The sequence below is a fragment of the Anticarsia gemmatalis genome, chromosome 18 (genome assembly GCF_050436995.1).
Source record: "Anticarsia gemmatalis isolate Benzon Research Colony breed Stoneville strain chromosome 18, ilAntGemm2 primary, whole genome shotgun sequence".
Lineage (NCBI taxonomy): Eukaryota > Metazoa > Arthropoda > Insecta > Lepidoptera > Erebidae > Anticarsia > Anticarsia gemmatalis.
The window spans coordinates 582789-590316 of record NC_134762.1 but is presented as its reverse complement, the minus strand read 5'-3'; the positions used below and the strand labels follow the sequence as shown (position 1 = coordinate 590316).

Sequence of the window (7528 nt, the reverse complement as noted above, 5' to 3'; positions counted from 1 at the left end):
CCAACCGTCAACACACACTACACTAACCATGTCCCTATTCTGTGAGCTAACCGATTGCGCAACATAGCGTGGTTTTGTAACAGTAATCATTTAAATCTTGGATCCAGTAACTTGAACAGTTTGTGTTAGGGATATTCACTTAACATCGATATATCGAATTTATTCGATGTTTTCTTTACGATATATCGGATTGATTCGATGTTTTGTCAAATATTTATTGTATTCGATATATCGATATATTTATAGAAACATCGAATATTTGTTTTTTTTATTTTCTTTTTGTATAATCTACTAAAAAACTAAATAATTTTAACACATCTGTGATGGACCAGCTTAATTACCTAATCCATTCCATCCTGCTGACAGATCGATTGATTATTCACTCTAAATTTATATAATCTGTGGATTCTATAGGTTCATTCTATTTATTTTCACTCTCATTCACTCATTGGACTCATTCTTTGTTTTTACGTCGACTTTTGCTGTTTGGCGGTCGGTAACGCATTAAATCATTGTTTTGATTTTATATCTAAGACAAGTTTATGTAAGACTTTTACTTGCTACTATAATTAATTACTCTAAAATAATTGAGTTGATGCATCATCTGATTGCTAGTTCGAAGTTGAAAAGGTATGTAATGTTATATTCCTATTATGTTTATAAACCTAACCTAACCTCTACTTGTTTGTGACAGTGTTTTATATTTAAGATATATTATAACATAATGATATTTTATATTATAATACATTTCATAATAACAATAAATATCGCATCGAATCATTTCTTAAGTGTATTTTTCATTTCAATTTTTAAGCTTATAAACAAATTAACTCAAATACTGGTATGATACTACCTACGACACAAAATAAAATTGTAGAAAAAAATAAACATTAATTGATTTATTCTTTTATTTTAGTTAATAACAAGATGGCGCCTCCAAAGAAAAGTCATGTATGGAAGTTTTTTACGAAAATTGAGGGAAATGAGAATCTTGTAAAGTGCAAAATTTGTCAAAAACAAATTAAATCTTGTGGCAATACATCAAACCTGTTTAGCCACGTAAAAAATATCCATAAGGCTGCGTTTTTAGATATGAATAAAGAAAATTCGCAAGTGTTGAACAATGTCAACTTACTAAATATCCACAATGAAACAGTTACAAAAACAAATGAAGCAGATTCTGAACCTGTTTTTCCCAGCCCTGAACCACTGCCATCAACAAGTACAGCTGCGTCAAAAGGTATCCATGTCGATAATCCTGTACCTCCGCCATTAAAACGGCAAAAGTCGATTCATGAAAGCTTCGAAAATATATCTGCTTATTCGGAAAGTGGCAATAAAACTTTGAAAGTCAACAATGCCCTCATCTACATGATTTGCAAAGATAATCAACCTTTCACGATTGTAGAAAATGACGGTTTTCGTAATCTTATGAAAGTAACTGCACCACATTACAAGCTTCCAAGTAAGACAACGTTGACTCGCTGGGTTGATGACAAATATGATGCATTATCAGCTGTGTTTAAAAATAAACTAAAAAGTGTAGAAAATATAACACTTACAACCGATATGTGGACAGAAACAATGAGTATGAGAAGCTTTCTTGGAATTACCGGTCACTTTGGTATATGTACCGAATTTTTTTCTATTACTCTTGGAGTATATCAGTCATTTGACCGTAACACTTCGGATCATATTGCTGAGATGCTTCTGAACTCTTGTTCTGAATGGAACATTGACGTTAATAAAGTTTCGGCTGTAGTAACGGATAACGCAGCATCTATGATTAAGGCGGTCGACCTGGCTTTTGGTAAGAAACACATACCGTGTTTTGCGCACACTCTAAATTTAGTTGCGCAAAATGCGATTCAACACTGTCCAGAATTGCAAAATCTAATAACTAAGGTCAAGACTATTGTAACATGGTTCAAGCAAAGTAATACAGCAAGCAATGAATTAAGAAAAGCCACAGAAAAAGAAACAAAGTTAATTCAAGAAGTTTCAACAAGATGGAACAGCACCTACTATATGATTGAGAGATTTTTAGAGTTACGTATTGTAATCAATGAAATAATATTTCGCCATAAGACAGCGCCACCTATGCTTAATGCATCAGAACTGTCAGTTCTTTCTTCTGTGTTATTAGTTTTAAGACCGCTGGAAGCTGCTACTAAAGAAGTTTCTGGGGACAGTTACTGCACAAGCAGCAAGGTGATTCCGTTAGTTCATTGCTTGGTTTTAAAAATCCAACCTCTCCAATTGGAAGATTCGCTTGCCAATGAATTGAAATCGTTTGTGCTTAATGAAATTGAAAAAAGAATGGGCGCTATCGAGAGGGTAACTCCACTCGCCATAGCAACTGTATTGGATCCCAGGTATAAAAAAATTCACTTCCAAGACGCACTTGCTTGCTCCACAGCAGTCGCAAAAATTAAAGACTTTATGAAAAATACTACACAAAATATTGAAATGTCCGAATCAGATTCTGATCAATCTGAAAAACTAGAAGAGAGCTTTTCTTTATGGGATAATCATCACAAACTAGTAAGCAAGAGTTGGAAATCATCACAATCAGATGATGCAATTTCTGATGAATTATCAATGTACTTGCGTAGTCCAGTAGTAGGAAGGCTCAATGAGAATCCTTTAGAGATTTGGCAAGATCTAAAAATTCAATTTCCTAAGCTTTATAAGATTGCCTTCAAATATTTGACTATTGTTGGGACTTCTGTTCCATCCGAACGATTATTTTCTAAGGCTGCTCAAATAGTTAATCAACAAAGAAATAGAATGAAAGGTAAAAGATTAAGTAAACTTTTATTTTTGCAAAGTTTGTCTAAAGAGCATTGGTTTTAATTAAATAGGTAAAGTGAAAGTAAGTTTTTGCAGGTACATACCTAGATTAAGGCTAGTACTAAATAAGTCTTTTGTTTTCTTTTACTGTTTTGAAGTTATGTGATATGTAATAAATATTTCTATTAATTTGTCGTTTATATTTCACTTGCAAATGTAGGTATAACTCATTTCAGTCATCTCACCATTATCTTAGTATTACAATTCTATTTAAGTAACTATGTAATGATAGTGATTCTCATAGAAAATCACTATCATTACACTATTAGTTTAGCTATGTTACTCTGGTATCTGATTCTACATTCACACCTGCAAAATCAAAGACCACAAATTTTGCGCATTTCACTGGAAAAAGGTAATATTAAACTTTTGTGAAAAGTATTCGATAGTAGAAAAATATCGATGTTTTCTAGCGATATATCGATAAACATCGATGCTGGAATCCGATGTTTTACATCGAATATAAATATCGATATATTTTTTAAGTGGACACCCCTAGTTTGTGTTGCGCTTGATGTGCTGTTGACTATGTACTTTGATTGTTATTTTTTTAATCAGTCAGCCAATTTCTGCAGAACATTTGGCCTCTACGCACTTTGTATAAATTATATTTGAGATTTCAAGTCTTTTGGATTTAAATTTCGCTGACAAATTAATTTATTGAAGGAAAGGAAAACAAATTACGTAGGTATAAATTTAATTGAGGGTTTATTTAAGTTCAAAGTAAAAAAAACAAACAAACTGCAAAGTTTGTAGATACATTTACGATAGCGGAGTATCGTACTCGTGTAGACCTAGGGGATCATTTTCGTAGTTAGTTCCGCACCGACGACATTTAATGATATGACGCGTTTATCGCAGATGATTGATATGAGAGATTGCGATATTGGCGTAGATGATGTTGAAGAGGTAGTGAGATTATTTCATCAGCAATAAAATTTTGAATTTTATTTTTCAGTCTTAGTTTCTGTACAGGCGTTAAATACTTGAAATTTATTTATTTAAACTTCTTATACAAAATTTGTATAAAGGCGGACTTAATGCCAAAGGCATTTTCTGCCATTCTACCTTGGGGTGATGCAGAAATTAAATGAAGTAGGTGCTTAAATAATAAAAGAGGAAAATTAAGTTGAAAAAGAGGTTTACAAATAAATAACAATGTGGTTATGTGAGTGTACATAAATATAGATAAGAATTAACAATGATAAAATATTAAATACGAATAAATCAATATATTATATAAATGATATTAAAACATACTATAAACTAAATATAATACTTATAAAATATATACAATAATTCATAAATACGAACTATGATAAGTGTGACGATTCAGCAACTTGTTTTAACAAGAGATCCCGAACTTTGCTCTTAAACGTAAGACGGTTAGTGGACATCCTGATTTCAAGAGCGCGTTCCACAATAAGACAGATTGGACAGGAAAAGAAGAGTTGACAAACCCAGAAGTGTGTGATGGACAGAGAAGAAGAAGATTATTAGAGGAACGAAGGTTACGGTTGTTATTATCACACAGATATTGAAAGTGGGGAGTTAGGTAGGCTGGGGGAGTAGGGGAAGTAAGAAAAGAGAAGAGAGTCGTGAGTACACGTAAATTACGACGCTCACGAATAGGCAGCCACCCAAGCTGGGAGCGATAAGTAGATATATGATCATACTTGCGGAGGTTGAAGATGAATCGAATGCAGTTGTTGAGAAGGCGGTCAAGTTTGTTGAGGAGATCTGCATTCAGGTCGAAGTAACATACATCACCATAGTCAATCAGTGGAAAGATTAAGGTCTGCACAAGCATTGCTTTAGTCGTGGATGGAAGAAAGTTTTTGAGACGATACAGAGCCCGCAGTATACCAGTGACCCTCTTGCAAACGTTAGATACTTGAGCTCTCCAGCTCAGAGTTGATTCCAAGTAAAGGCCAAGATCTTTCACAGTAGGGGTCAGTTCTATTATTGAGCCATTAAATACGACCGATGGTACTGATACGTGACCTAGCCTACTGATGCTGCGATGACTGCCTACGACTATAGCCTGATATTTGTCAGGGTTAACAGCCAAACCGAACTTGCTAGACCAACACTTAATCTGCTCAAGGTCACTGTTTATCAAGCCGAAATCTGATGCTATACCTTCCACTGTTCCTTGCGCGTAATGTTGCAAGTCATCAGCGTACAGATGATGACTTTAACAACAGACATTTGGACAGACACAATGCAAACAAGAAGTTTTTTGGGAGTAACTGTTTTATTTTGTAATGAAGAGGAACAATTAGAATCTGTATCGTTGGGAGTTTATGATTTGACGCAATCTCATACAGCGGAATATATAGCGGATATATTATTGGAGACCTGTAACGAGTGGAATATTAAAGACAACAAAATAGTGGCAGTTGTTTCTGACGCTGGCGCTAATATTGTTAAAGCAATAGAAATTGCATTTGATAAAAATCGTCATATACACTGCTATGCCCACATGTTGAATTTGGTGGCACAAAAATCCATAAAAAAAACACCTAATTGGCCTGAACTAAAAGAATTGTAACATGGTTTAAACAATGTGTCACCGCTAGTGATGAATTGAGGCGAGAATCTGATTTGAAACTCATACAAGATGTGTCCACTCGTTGGAATTCCACATTCTATATGATTGAAAGATTTTTAAAATTGCGCCCTGCAATCAATAGAATTATTAATTGCCATACTAGTGCACCAGAAATATTGAATGCAAAACAAATTATTGACTTAACTGAAGTCTGTGAGAATTTGCGACCACTAGAAATAACTACTCGTGAAGTCTGTGGTAAAAAATATGTAACCTGTAGTAAAGTAATTCCACTTACTAGATTACTTACTATAAAAGTGTTAGGTTCACAAACAAAACAGCCAATCGGAGAGAATTTAAAAAATAATGTTATGGAGGAAGTTAAGAAAAGATTGCTACAAACAGAAAATGTTAATATTCTTGCGTTCGCCACTCTCTTGGATCCTCGTTTTAAAAATATTCATTTCCAAGATGCATTAGCCTGTACCAGAGCCATTCGGAGTATCAAGGAATTGATTTCAGATATTGAGCTGAAGCAAACTGAAAACGATCAATTGACGGAGAATTTTACAACTCAAGTGGATGAAGACCAAGATGTTGACATATGGAAGGATCATTATAAACTTGTATTAGAAAAAAATAATATTTTGTCTGGTCAACGTGACACAAATATGCCTTTAGAACTACAATTTTATTTAAAAAGTCCGGTAGCTGACCTAAAACAAGACCCATTACTTCTATGGAAAATATTAGAATCCACCTATTCAAATTTAAAGAAAATAGCTATGAAGTATTTGTGTTGCACAGCTACATCCACAGCTTCAGAAAGGCTTTTTTCCGAAGCTGGTCAACTTTGATACCAGCAAGGTAACCGGTTGAAGGGAATAAATCTATCAAAGTTATTTTTTTTTACAAAGTGTGGACAAAAAATACTGGGATAGTTAATATATTACAATTACAATAAATATTTTTTATTAATATACACGGTTGCACATTATTTTTAAAAAACATCGATGTTTTACACACATCTTTGTTTTTGAATCGATGTTTACCGTACATCGATAGATACTTTTAGTTCGATGTTAACATCGATGTCGACATCGATGTTTTCTTATTATCGATCATCCCTAATCACGCGGTGGAACAGTTCATTTCATATGATGGAGAGATTTCTGAAAATAAGGGATTCTTTGAGTAGGGTAGACCGGGGACAATTGTAGCATTTCAACTTTAACGGTCATTTGTGAGTTTATTGCTTATATTATGCCATTAGCGCCAATATTCATTGATACTTAGTTTATTTGGCTTTAAGTTAGTATTATCTTTAAATGTGTAGAAACAATACAAACGTAATATTTTGCTGTTTAGTTGGTCGGGGGATTTAGTACAACTGTCCCCCTCCCTGGGTCAGTTGTACCATTTTTATGATGAAATAAAACACAGAGCTTAGAATAGAAATATATACTTTTTCGAATGGTACTATCTCAGCTGAATATCTTATAATCAAATTATAAACAAAACACTGTAAACTTCGCAAGTTTAATAAAAAAAAATTATAAACATAAAACAACACTTTCCATGTCTAGATAGAATAACTACGAAATATGGTTCTTTAAGTTTTATGAGCTACATATTTGTAGGCGTGTTACCTCAATTATTAAAACATAAATTACAAATCAACATATTGTATGGCAAAGTACTTGGAACGATTGTCCTCGTGGTACAACTATCCCCTGGTACAATCGTCCCTTACATAATATGTACTATTAAATTTTTAAATTATTTATTAAAAATAATTTTGATTTGAAAGATAAAAATTATTTAAACTCACAAGCTTCTGATGCATATTGAGTTGGTAGTGGTGATATAGCTAGTCCAATGTCTTCGGGGATGTTTTCCTTTAAAATATGAGTTAGTTAGTTAAATGTAGATACATGAAAATTTCCTAAGAATTATTTATCTACGTCAATTTAAATTCATGCTTTGTTGATATTAATTTCGAGCATTATAACCGAAACCGAATATAACCTGACTCGAGCCAATTTCCTCCACCTCTGCAATCCCAGTGGCTGCTTGAGTCCCAATAATATTGAGGACTCGTTCCTCAATCACTCTCAGCTT

At 33.5% G+C, this 7528-nt stretch overlaps 1 long non-coding RNA gene across 1 annotated transcript; it reads left to right on the top strand.

Annotated features, from left to right (window-relative positions):
* Positions 1 to 469: 469 nt before the first annotated feature.
* LOC142980444 (uncharacterized) lies at positions 470 to 2982 on the top strand. Its single transcript, XR_012959885.1, has 2 exons — positions 470 to 630; positions 917 to 2982. It is a non-coding gene; the product is annotated as an uncharacterized LOC142980444 (long non-coding RNA).
* The last annotated feature ends 4546 nt before the right edge of the window (positions 2983 to 7528 follow it).